General features: G+C 40.8%; 1 pseudogene; it reads left to right on the forward strand.

Annotated features, from left to right (window-relative positions):
• The first annotated feature begins 9,598 nt into the window (after positions 1-9,598).
• On the forward strand, positions 9,599-11,272 carry LOC108866156 (annotated as a pseudogene).
• The last annotated feature ends 2,574 nt before the right edge of the window (positions 11,273-13,846 follow it).

The following is a 13,846-nucleotide window of genomic DNA, read 5'->3' on the forward strand; positions in this document are numbered from 1 at the left end:
GACCGTGATAGTGGCTCACCTCCTTCTACTTGAATTCAACTTTATAAACTACTTTTCAAGTTTTAAGTTTTGAGTACTTATTTGGTAGTACTATTTTTAAAAGGAAGACTTTGGATGTGATCCTTAGTTATCAATATTCTTTGATTGAAACCTTTTTGGTTTTCAATATTTTATCAAAGTCCCTGAAATTAATGTGATAATTTATTTCTATGTATGTTAGTATATTTTTTAAATTAAAAATTGAAATTTATATATGACGGCCAGTCCCGGATTTTTCGTACCGTATGGGTGAAATGACAGTTTTGCCCCTAGTATGGTTGTTTCGTTGTGTGGTCATTTTTGGGCTTTGGTTGGTGGAGTTTGGACCACACACACACCCTCACACTCACCCTCTTTCTCTGCCCTGTCCCGAGTCCCTATCTCTCTCCCATTCCTATTCTTTTCGTACGGACACCACCCAAAACCCTTGAAAACTTCACAGATCGAGGAAACAAATTACATATTCGTGCTCGTGAGGTCCTTAGGAGTTCAATCATACCCATTTCAAGTAAGGATACCTTCGTTTTCACGTCGAACTTGGGATCCCCGATTTTGGTCACTGTTCATGCACACGTTAATTCTTGTGTTTTTGGGAATTTCAAGCTTGTAGGAAGTTTGGTGAGGTCCTTAGGAGGCTCGGGGTGGTTCATTTGAAGGTTTTGGACGTCGGGATTGTGAGTTACAAGTTTGGCCGGAGTTGGTGGTGTTTTCCCGGCGAGATTCCGTGGGTTTGAGTGCTTAAAAGTGGTATGGATTTGTTCCTCTTGTCTTCATTTTGGTACCAATTTTGTGAAATTTGGTTGAAAAACGAAGAAGATACAAAGTTTTGAAAATTTCCTGGTTTTCCGGCGCCGGAGTTTGGCCGGAGAAGATGACAGAATATTCCGTCAGTTTGGACAAAATATTCCTAACGGCTTTAACGACATCAGTTAGATTTAACGGAATATTCTTGACGGCGTTAATTGACACCGTCAGCGTGCCAGGCACGTGCCTGCGCTTGGGCGGCGCGTGTGGCCATGCCTTGGCCGGTGCGTGGGGCGCGTGCGGCGTCGGAAAATTTTTCTAAAAATATGGGGATGTTTCTGAGGTTGAGTAGATCACGTTGGTGTATTCATACACCCCATTTGAGCATTGTATAAGAAGTTATTTCATAAGGTTGGTTATGTGCTTTAAAATTAACGTATTTATAGTTGTTTCGCATATAGGTGAGACCTATCCCGAGGACGAGCGCGGTCACTCGAGGCAAGGGGGTTACGACCCTTCTACATACCAGTGAGTGGGCTTTTGGTTTTTCCGTATATACCTATATACTTATGTTTTTCCCAGAAAGTGAAATGAAACGTTTATACGCTTATATGCCATGCATTATGTTTGCCCATTTATTTATGCATTATTATTTGCATATCTATATGTGTGTTGGTGCTGCAGACGCACAGGTAAGTGCCAGGTGAGTTATGGTTTATGTTTATGTTCAGTAGTTATGTGAGATGCATAAAGAGCTCATAACCTGCACCCCCAGTGTTAGTGCTCCCGCCCAAAGTAGGGCACAGTCCTTCACGTGATGTTCACCTCCCGCACCACACGCTCATCTTGGATCCAAGTTAGGTGCACAGTCCTGTCGTACAGACCACTTTAGGTGGTTCCGACTCGTAGGTGACCCGCGATTATTCGCCCAGCCTTCACGTGATCGTAGTACTTGAGCGTACTTATTATACACCCAGTCCTGTCGTACAAACCACTTTAGGTGGTTCTGACTCGTGTGCAGGTATAGTTAGTGAGATGGAGATTTGAGCTCTAAATTCAGTCGTACAGGTCACGTTAGGTGACTCCGGCTGATAGATTACATGACATTGTTTGGCATTACCTGAGTACTTGCATTTTATATCGAGGCATTTGGTGTGGCATATTTCCGAGCATGATTTATATATATGTGTATATATATATATATATATTCTATTTTAATGGGAAGTATACAGGTTTTACGGCGAGGGGTTAGAACCTTGTTTTTGAAATGGTTTTTTTTTTTAAAAGCTTTGTTTTTGCCCACTCACGCTTTTTGTTTTCCGCCCCTCCAGGTTCTAGTTGGATAGCACTTGTGGTGGCTCCCCAAAGGATTTTCCCGGCATATCTGACAGATTATCACTAGTGTAGGACCACCTTTGGGTGTGTTTATGTAGTGTTGTTTCTCCCGGACTGCATTAGGTCTTCGTGCTCTGAACTTTGTTTTCACACTTACGCTTGCACTTGTATGTTCTTACTTTGTGTATAGCTGGTTTTTATTTATTCATACTTTTATTATTATTTATTAGCTTCCGCACTGTGCACATGGTTACGTCACTTCCACGTGACGGCCAACATGCCCTGATCTCGGTCGGGGTGTGTCATCATAGTTGTTTATATTAATGAGATTTTAAAATAAAAACCCATAATTTGTGGGATTAAAAATATTAAAATATAACCCATATAAGTTTAAAAATGGATTAGAAAAAAATTGAATAGATTTATATAAAAAAAGGGTACATTTTATGACACACCCCGACCCAGAAAGTCCACTTGGACCCTGAATCGAGCTATGCTGGCCGACACCTGGAAGGTGACGAAGCCATAAAATGTGATAGTGTATAAAAAGTGAATAAATTTGAATCTAAAAGTGTCTAAGTACCAGAGTGCGCTACGAGTGGGAGCGAACCCATTTCACACGCGATGTCAAAGCATAAGTAAGGTACAGTAATGTGGGTAAGAATCATACCCTCAAAAATATCCATTTTAATACTAAGATTCGCCACAGATTCTTGTCGATACAAACTCAGCAGCTAAAACCTGGAGGGCACCAAACAGAAGGTGTGAGTAAGTAATAAAACCAAGCTTCTCAAAGTTACTACCTCTCTAAAAGTCATGCCCCTAAATGTAAAACCCGTATCGTTTTCCATAAGACAGTACAACATATATACATATATCCAAACCATACTCAGAAATGACCAAAACCACGGTTTGCCATCAAATCCACCATACATTAATAAGTAGGGCAAATGAACTAAATCAATACAAAGTGATATATCAGTCAGAGTCATCTAAAATGACATGTACAACTTATCCGTATCTCATCAATCATGGCTAGCATATAAGTCGGAGTCACCTATAGTGACCTATACAACTTATCCATATCTCGTTAATCCTGGCTAGCATATAAGTCGGAGTCACCTATAGTGACCTGTACGACTTATCCATATCTCGTCAATCCTGGCTAGCATATAGCTCAATAAGTATACCTGCACACGAGTCGGAACCACCTAAAGTGGTATGTACGACATGATTGGGTGTAAATAAATACGCTCAAGTGCTACAATCACGTGAAGACTGGGCGAATAATCGCGGGTCACCTACGAGTCGGAACCACCTAAAGTGGTCTGTACGACAGGACTGTGCACCTACCTTGGATCCAAGGTGAGCGTAAGGTGCGGGAGGTGAACATCACGTGAAGGACTGTGCCCTGGCCACGGGCGGGAGCACTAACACCGGGGTGTAGGTTTATGAGCTCTCAATGCATCTCAATATAACATGTGCAACTCATGGCAACCAGTACGACAGTATCGAAGTTGCCTAACTCATAACTGTAGTCATGCTATAACGCAATCAATTCAACTAATACCATAAACTCACCTGAACTTACCTGGGTGTCATGCGTTCACCTTTGCACTTGAAAACATTCCCAATATTTATATGCAAGTAATATACATATGGATATACCATGATGCAATCTAATACTCAACCATGTTGTAGCATTATCAATTATAAACAATATGGTGTGAAGTGTACAATCAATAACGCCCTACTCCCAAACTACTTATTTTCAGGGATAATTATCCATGACAACCCAATTAACTCTAATCTAACTAACTAATTCACAAAACTAAAACTTGTCTTTACCAATTTCCTTCGCATTACTCAATTTCTCAAGCAAGGCTTTTGTCTCAAATATTTTATGGCTGCATCTAACGTCTCGTTAGACTGCCTACGTACCCTAAATAGGGATCAAGCCATTCGTAGTTCATATAGGTACTTCAAGCATTCACAATAATTATATGAAGGTAATATACCTAATCAATTTAAAAGTGTCGATAGAACTCTCAATAATATGCACAATAAAAAGGAAAAGATCCACTCACCTGGAGTCCACGCTATACTTCTCTAGCGCACGCATCGAGGCATCCTGAATGATCGGTCCCTGGAGTCCACGCTATACTTCTCTAGCGCACGCATCGAGGCGTCTTGAATGATCGGTCCCTGTGGCCAAGGCCAAATTGGCTTTGAAGTACCTCAATTTCACCAAAACCGTGCGGAACCCTAGGTTGTGGGTGTGTTCAATCGGACTCCAAAACAACTCTGTCGTCCCAACCATTGCTTGGGCTTTGTTCTAGGCCTCAAGAGGATGCTATGGGTGGTAGAAATTGAAAGAAATTGCTTCAGGATTGGGTGATTTGAAGCCAAAACCGCCGCTCCCCCTTCTTGCGAATTTCTCTACTTTCAAGGCCAAATCTCTCCAAATTTGAGATGGAATGGATAGAGGGAAGGTTATGGAAGAGTTCTCAAGAGGTTTATGAAAGCAATTCATCGGAAAAATGGGTGAAAATTGTCGAAAATGGAGGTGTTGCCAACCGGGTTGAAAACGGGTTGCGGGTCAAGGAACCCGACTTCCCCTCCTTCTCTTTCTCCCTCCTTTCCCTCCTGTTCTCTCCTCTGGTTGGTTAGTGTCCTCATCTCTCTTCTCCCCTCTTTCCCGATTGGGCAACTCGCCCAATCTCTTTTTTTTTTTTTTCTTCTTTCTTTCTTTTCTCCATTTCTGATTGGGCTTCACCTTGAATAACCAATTTCTGATTGGGAATTTAATTTAATTAACGCTAAACCTTGAATAACCAATTTCGAACGTCCGTAACTATACCGTTATAATCCGGACTCGCAAACGGCTTTCGCCTATGTGTTCGTACCAACGAGTACTACGAGGATATGCTAAAAGAATAAGTCCCACATCTCACAAGTCGATGGTCGACGGAAGTCAAAGTCCTTGCCTCTAGGGCAATTTCGTAAATTCATGCTTTTAAAATAAAATAAAAACGTAAAATTTGGAACGGGTTGTCACATTTTACATATAACAAATTGGTATATTTAAGAATGGGTACATTTTAAGATTAAAAATTTGAACAATAAAATTACATGAATGTGTGCATAAAAGATTAAAAAATTGAAAACATTTTATAAAAAGCTAATGGGTAGAAACTTATTCTAATTTTTTAAATTATTTTAGAAATGTTTGAATTGAAAATTAGTTAGGAGTTTAATCAAGGTGTGAGTATTAAAATCCTAAATCAATTATTAATTTTTATTTTAAAAAATTATGTAACTAACATGTAAATTCATCATTACATTAATGATAGGGACTTGGATTAAAATCTGAAAACTAATAATGTTTCAGTCAATGAACATTAGTAACTAAAGACCGGATATCAATTTTTCTTTTTTTTAAAACTAGAGTCAAAACTCACTTATGAATTTGGGAATGAGGATGGCATGTCCGAAATTGATACTCTCACTTTGCCATCCCTGCTCTCTCTCCTCTTTCTCCCTCTCTTCTCCAATATTCTCTCGCCATTCTCTCTCTCTTCTCTTTGAATTTCTGTGACAACCCTTTCCAAATTTTATCGGATATCCCCGAAGGGACAAGGAACCAATTAGAAAATAAAAGTGAAGCTTGCAGCTAATCAAAAAAGAAAGAAGAAAAGAAAAGAAAAAGAAAAAAAAAAAAAAAAAAAAAAAAGGGAAGAAAGCTTCCCGTGCACCCATACCGCACCACCGCGAGTCCATCTTCCAAGGCCGATTCCGGCCAACTCCGGTGGAGTTTTTTGATGCCACCACCACCATCTTGAAGCTCTCATTCCCCTCTACAAAACCCACCCAAGAACCACCTTGATTAACCACGGGATGTGGAGGTTTGAGGCCACGAAAGTTGACGAAAATCAATGGTGCTCCGGCCACCCTTCTCCATTTTCCGGCAAATCAGCAAAGCGATGGCCGATGCCACCACTTGGGCTTTGTAGCCCATCATCCCAGGAGAAAAACCCAACCAACCTTGACCCCGTTGGACCACCGTAGACGACGAATCGACGTCGGGAAGTTTTAGGCACCCGCCGGCTTCGTGGGCAAAATTGACCATCTTCCGTCCATTTTTGGACTTCGTGGCAGGTATGAAAGTTGCTCCACTCACTGAGATCTTCATTTCTGTGAAGTTTGAGAATTTTTGGAAATAGTTGGATTTTCCGGCGAGTCGGGGCGGCCGACCGCCACCCGCGGCGGCACGTGCGGCGGCGCGTGGCCAGTGGGCCGCCAATGCTATTTTTAGGCTATGTCAAATGTTTTGAATTCAATTTTGTCATTTGAATGACGTAGGTTGATAGTTGGAACCTAAATTCGTTACGATACGTTACTTGATAAAAATGTGAATCGATGATCCGACCGTTGGATCGTCACATTGGATACATTATAATACGTAATATTTAAAGATCATAGGAATTTACGGATCGGGAATCCGACTTACGGATCTTCCTGAATTGGATTTGTAAGTTAGTAAAATAAATGTTCACGGCCACTTGTTTTAGGCAATTGGCGGAGATCTGACCGTTGGATCATAATGAAATTTTAATATGTTATTCTAGAAACATATTGTGGATCGTTGGGAGTTACGGATTGGAAATCTGATATGCGGATCTTCCGGGTCAAGTTATACAGGGTTGTAAACTCTACCGTCGATCTTTGATCGACGGTTGACTTGTGGTCAATGGGTCTCAAACTATTTTAGAATGTTGTTGAGGTTGTGTTTTATGTGAATTACATATTCTACGGATAAGAGTTCTGAGATGTGATTTGATAATTGGTCACAGGGACCAATCATTCAGGACGCCTCGATGCGTGCGCTAGAGAATCATAACGTGGACTCCAGGTAAGTGGATCTTTTCCTTTTTATCCCACATATTATTGAGAGTTCTATCGACACTTTTAAATTGATTAGGTACATTACCTTCGTATAATTATTGTGAATGCTTGAAGTACTTTATGAACTACGAATGGCTTGATCCCTGTTTAGGGTACGTAGGCAGTCTAACGAGACGTTAGATGCAGCCATAAAATATTTGAGACAAAAACCTTGCTTGGGAAATTAAGTAAGGCGAAGGAAATTGGTAAAGGCAAGTTTTAGTTTTATGAATTAGTTAGCTAAATTAGTGTTAATTGGGTCGTCATGGATAATTATCCCTGAAAATGAGTAGTTTGGGAGTAGGGCGTTATTGATTATACACTTCTCACTGTATTGTTTATAATTGAACATGCTACGACATGGTTGAGTATTAGATTGCATCATGGTATATCAATATGTATATTACTTGCATATAATTATTGGGAATGCTTTCAAGTGCAAAGGTGAACTCAGGACACCCAGGTAAGTTCAGGTGAGTTTATGGTACTAGTTGAATCGATTGCGTTATAGCATGACTACAGTTATGTGTTAGGCAACTTTGATACTGTCGTACTGGTTGCCATGAGTTACACATGTTATATTGAGATGCATTGAAAGCTCATAAACCTGCACCCCGGTGTTAGTGCTCCCGTCCGTGGCCAGGGCACAGTCCTTCACGTGATGTTCACCTCCCGCACCTTACGCTCACCTTGGATCCAAGGTAGGTGCACAGTCCTGTCGTACAGACTACTTTAAGTGGTTTCGACTCGTAGGTGACCCGCGATTATTCGCACAGCCTTCACGTGATCGTAGCACTAGAGCGTTTATATGTATTACACCCAGGCCTGTCGTACATACCACTTTAGATGGTTCCGACTCGTGTGCAGGTATACTTATTGAGCTATTGGCTAGCCAGGATTGATGAGATATGGATAAGTCGTACAGGTCACTATAGGTGACTCCGACTTATATGCTAGCCAGAATTGACGAGATATGGATAAGTCGTACAGGTCACTATAGGTAACTATATGGATAAGTCGTACAGGTCACTATAGGTGACTCCGACTTATATGCTAGCCAGAATTGACGAGATATGGATAAGTCGTATAGGTCACTATAGGTGACTCCGACTTATATGCTAGCCAGCCAGAATTGACGAGATATGGATAAGTCGTACAGGTCACTATAGGTGACTCCGACTTATATGCTAGCCAGGATTGACGAGATATGGATAAGTCGTACAGGTCACTATAGGTGACTCCGACTTATATGCTAGCCATGATTGATGAGATACGGATAAGTTGTACATGTCATTTTAGCTGACTCTGACTGATATATCACTTTGTATTGATTTAGTTCATTTGGCCTACTTATTAATGTATGGTGGATGTGATGGCAAACCGTGGTTTTGGTCATTTCCGAGTATGGTTTGGATATATGTATATATGTTGTACTGTCTTATGGAAAACGTTACGGGTTTTACATTTAGGGGCATTACTTTTTGAGAGGTAGTAACTTTGGGAAGCTTGGTTTTATTGCTTACTCACACCTTCTGTTTGGTGCCCTCCAGGTTTTAACTGCTGAGTTTGTATCGACAAGAATCTGTGAGGAATCTTTGTATTGATGGATATTTTTGAGGGTATGATTCTTACCCATACTACTGTACCTTACTTATGCTCTGACATCGCGTGTGAAATGGGTTCGCTCCCACTCGTAGCGCACTCTGGTACTTAGACACTTTTAGATTCAAATTTATTCACTTTTTATGCACTATCACATTTTATGGCTTCGTCACCTTCCAGGTGTCGGCCAGCACAGCTCGATTCAGGGTCCAAGTGGACTTTCTGGGTCGGGATGTGTCAATTTCCAAGTTTGGATAATGTTACCCATTACATTGTAGGATGAAATGTTTTTACTTTTCTAATTGTTGTATTTTGAAAACAATTTTAAATCACATACACAAACAAGTTTTTGAATCTTAAAAAAAATTAATTTTAAGAATTATTCCCCAAAAACGTTTTGAGAAAAGATGAAACTTTTTATACAATATACCAAACGCCCCTTATTTTTTGTCATATAATCACATTAGGATGTACTATTCACACATCTCTTTTTTATTTCTCACACACTTCTTATTAATTTTTGTTCGCTGATTTTCTTTAATTTATCATATTCAACACACGAAAATTGAAAAGATGTATGGATATCAAATCCCTTTTGTAATCCAATAGCAGGTGATATACGATATTGACGCGTGTAATCCACTTAACCTGTCAACGTAGCATTCTACACGTCCAAACAAATTAGGAATCCAAATACCTTCACAAGCAAGGAAAAGGGCAACAAAAATCCAAGACAGAGTGGTTCACCCTCTCCCTCGTCAAATAAAGAAAACTAAAAAATCAAAGGTCAACAATTGTTGGCACTTGCCCACCAAGAAACATCTGGGCCGTTCGTTTCACCGACTTTTCTGGTCCACGCGTTCCTCGTCCACTCCGGAAACCTAACTTAAAAATGGGATTGGAGTCGGCGTATCCTCCCTATATAAACTCCTCACCCCCTCCACTCGTCCTCACAATTCTCTCAACAATTCTCTCCCATCGTTCCCAAATCTCTCTCAAATCCCTAGTTTCTTTCGAATTTCAAATCCCCAATTCCTGAAACCATGCAGATCTTCGTGAAAACCCTGACCGGCAAGACCATCACTCTCGAGGTCGAGAGTTCGGATACGATCGACAACGTCAAGGCTAAGATCCAGGACAAGGAGGGCATTCCTCCCGACCAGCAGCGGTTGATTTTCGCCGGAAAGCAGCTCGAGGACGGCCGGACCCTCGCGGATTACAATATCCAGAAGGAATCGACGCTCCATCTGGTGCTTCGGTTGAGGGGAGGCATGCAGATTTTCGTTAAAACCCTAACCGGGAAGACGATAACCTTGGAGGTCGAGAGTTCAGATACGATCGACAACGTCAAGGCCAAGATCCAGGATAAGGAGGGTATTCCTCCGGATCAGCAGAGGCTTATCTTCGCCGGCAAGCAATTGGAAGATGGCCGAACCTTGGCGGATTACAATATCCAGAAGGAATCGACTCTTCATCTTGTCCTCCGTCTCCGAGGAGGTATGCAGATCTTCGTCAAAACCCTAACCGGGAAGACGATTACTCTGGAAGTCGAGAGCTCGGACACTATTGACAACGTCAAGGCCAAGATCCAAGATAAGGAGGGAATTCCCCCGGACCAGCAGAGGCTGATCTTTGCCGGAAAGCAGTTGGAGGATGGCCGAACCCTAGCCGATTATAATATTCAGAAAGAGTCGACCCTCCACTTGGTTCTGCGATTAAGAGGAGGTATGCAGATTTTTGTCAAAACCCTAACGGGGAAGACAATTACTCTCGAGGTCGAGAGCTCTGATACCATCGATAATGTGAAGGCCAAGATCCAGGATAAGGAGGGAATCCCACCAGACTAGCAGAGATTGATTTTCGCTGGTAAGCAATTGGAGGACGGAAGGACATTGGCGGATTACAACATCCAAAAGGAGTCTACTTTGCACTTGGTCCTGCGTCTGAGAGGTGGCATGCAGATTTTCGTGAAGACCCTTACGGGGAAGACCATAACTCTGGAGGTAGAGAGTTCCGATACTATTGACAATGTGAAGGCGAAGATTCAGGACAAGGAGGGCATTCCTCCGGACCAGCAGAGGCTCATCTTTGCCGGGAAGCAATTGGAGGATGGCCGGACCCTGGCGGATTATAACATCCAGAAGGAGTCGACTCTTCACCTTGTGCTCAGGCTTCGTGGTGGAATGCAGATATTCGTGAAGACCCTAACTGGGAAAACAATTACCCTGGAGGTTGAGAGCTCTGACACTATTGACAATGTCAAAGCTAAGATCCAGGATAAGGAAGGGATCCCACCGGACCAGCAGAGGCTGATCTTTGCTGGGAAACAGCTTGAGGATGGTCGCACACTTGCAGATTATAACATCCAGAAGGAGTCTACCCTCCATCTCGTCCTTCGTCTCCGTGGCGGTGATTTCTGAAGGAATTTGTTGGTTTTAGTTGTTTTATGTTGTTATGGTGGTGAATAATGGTGGTGTGTTTTGGTTGTTGGCCAGTGTGCCACTCTAGTGATGTTATGTTTTAGGGTTTGTGGGTTGTGTTCTTTTATGTTTCCTTTAGTTGTTAATTTCTCAGTTTGGTATTAATGAACAATTTCTAGTTTTGTAAACTTCTGATTCCCTTTCCTTTCAATAGTGCTCTTATTTTCCTTTACTTGCTTTCTTTTGATGTTGGTTGCGTTCTTGTTGGTGAACCGCCAAGTTTATGCACCAATTTTGACTTTTAAGTAGCTTATTCGCCTCTCATGCTGTAGTAACATGATGGGGCTTATAAATCTGCGGTCGTCCGAATGTTGGTTTGATGTGTTCTTCTAGCTTCTTAGCAACTCTTGTTTGGTGTGAAGTTTGAGTATTGTAAATTCTAAATGCTTCCCTTTCTTTTTTATCGTTTTGTAGCTGATGCATAATTGCTTCTTGTCTTTTCAAATATTTTCTTCTTATGTGTATTATCTTCTGCTAATCTTGAACATTATTGAGCTTCTTGGTTAATAGAAGACAGCTGACTTTGCCAGTCATGTTATAATACATGGTGAGAGTTTATGGACGTTAGGGGTTGGTTGTGACATAGTTTGCATTCTGGGGTAATATGTAGATCCTTAAAAAATTTAGCATTTATATTGTCGCCTAAGATATACGCAACAGGTTACTCAAATACATAGTTTTGCTAGAAAGATGGAGAGCAATTCGATTGTTCAAATCATGGTTGGTGAATTCCATCAATAAAGGATGCTTTAGCGTGAATACATTTTCATTGCATATTTTATGGTAGATTGTTTTGTAGTACTTGTCCTGTGTATTTTATGGACTAGTTATATAGCGCTCTGCTGTGAATTGCTCATGATGGTAGGGTGTTTTCTTGATTGGCCAGTCCAGTCCAGTCAAAACTCGAGTTGGTATTAATTTAGTTCTGTAAACTTCCATGTGATTCCCTTTGTTTTCAATTCTTTTGTGCCTTTGGATGCAAATTTGGTTCTCTTTCATAATAATGCCTTGTTTCAATTTCTTTGTATGTGTTCCTGCCTTGAGAACTTTGAACTGGTAAAGCATGCATCAAATCTGTCTAGTACAAGGGAATATAAGCCTATTTCTCTTCTGATCATTGTGTTATTGGCTGTCTGAATTGGTTCATCAGCATTATTGATCTTGCTCATCCTGAGAAACCAGTTGATTATTGTTTTTGGTCGATGAGAACTAGTTGATTGAAAACAGTAGCTTGCCTCTTGTGCTATAACACAAGCGGAGAGACTTATGACATAGTTTGCGCTTCCAGAGCTAAGGTTTAGCGAATTCAAACAATGAGGAATGGTTTGATTTGTACACAGTACTCTGCTAATTGTGTTATAGCGTCTTTTGTGTGTATTGACGTGATATATTGGTATTGGACTTTGCAACTTGTAAGATGTCGAATGCTTTCCTTTTCTGGCTATGAGGCTTGTATCCCTGGTTATTGTTGAATATATGCCATACTTTTTGTTTCCATCCTTTAACTTGGGTGCATGTTCTTGGTTTCTGCCCACCCTCGAGAAGCCAAATTGCTAGCTTGTGGCTTATTTGTCACTTGGATCTCTGCCGTCGATTCTTTTAGATTGTCTTCATGTACACCGATCTGATTTGAAAGCTCTTGGTGCTTTAGTGTTGATTCTAGTGTTGCATGTTGGCTACCATATTTACTTTGTAATTTATCAACTCCCTTGTGATTTCCCAAATGTTAATTCTCGAAACAATAACTGCCTAACTAATCTCTTCCATGACTCTGTAGGTTTGTGCCTTGCTGAGACCAAGGCATATCATTTTGATGATGAGATGGGGAGTCTGGATCTTGGCAATTGGAACAAGACATTCTTGGTAACGTTCAAACGCTGTCATGTTTGGATTGATATTTGCTTGGTAGATGAAGAGGGAACATGGAATACAAGGTGGAGGCTGCTGCATCGGCTAATGAATTTTGTGAGTACGGTTAAGCTTTTGTACAAGGTCAAATTAGGGCTTGCTGAAGATTTTGTGCACGAAAAGACTTGGCTATATATGAAGTATTTTATACAAACTGACATCTAAGAATTTGAAGAAGAAATTTTGGCTATATACAATCAAAATTCGCATGATGGGGGAGGGAGATTAATGGTGGATTTTCTTTTACACTTATTCTTTTAATTTCTGTTCTTTGTTTTGGAGAAAATTTTTTGTCATTTTAGTTTTGGATTTTTGTTTACACATCTACAAACTAATAGCTCTAGTGACAGGTGTCCTAAATGATTTGAGTGTAAATTTCACGTCAGCAATCCTGTTAGAGAACGGTTAGTTAGGAGAAATTTTTGAAGCAAAGTATCGTAATACAAATAGTTGAAATTTCTAATATCCAATCACTTATATTATGACGCTTGATATACTGACCGTGTTCTCAGCACATTAAATAATCCCTCATAAGTAAGACATCTATATGTTGTTAGTGGAATCCGGATCCTTTATTAGGATCTCGGAGATATGTGATTCATATCCGTTTATCGTATATTGTGCGCATGGCCGTCTCTGAGATTTCGGTGTGAAATTTATAAAATGGCCCCTCCCTAAGATAGTTTTAGAAAAGTAGGATAATGTACATGACACGCCCCAATCCTGATGTCCTAGGAACATCGAGATGGTCATGTGTTGGCCGACACCCAAAGGGTGACGAAAGCCATTTAATT

This window comes from the organism of the source record quoted next, unplaced genomic scaffold, assembly GCF_019419815.1.
Source record: "Pyrus x bretschneideri cultivar Hongxiangsu unplaced genomic scaffold, Pyrus_bretschneideri_v1 Contig45, whole genome shotgun sequence".
NCBI classification, from domain to species: domain Eukaryota; kingdom Viridiplantae; phylum Streptophyta; class Magnoliopsida; order Rosales; family Rosaceae; genus Pyrus; species Pyrus x bretschneideri.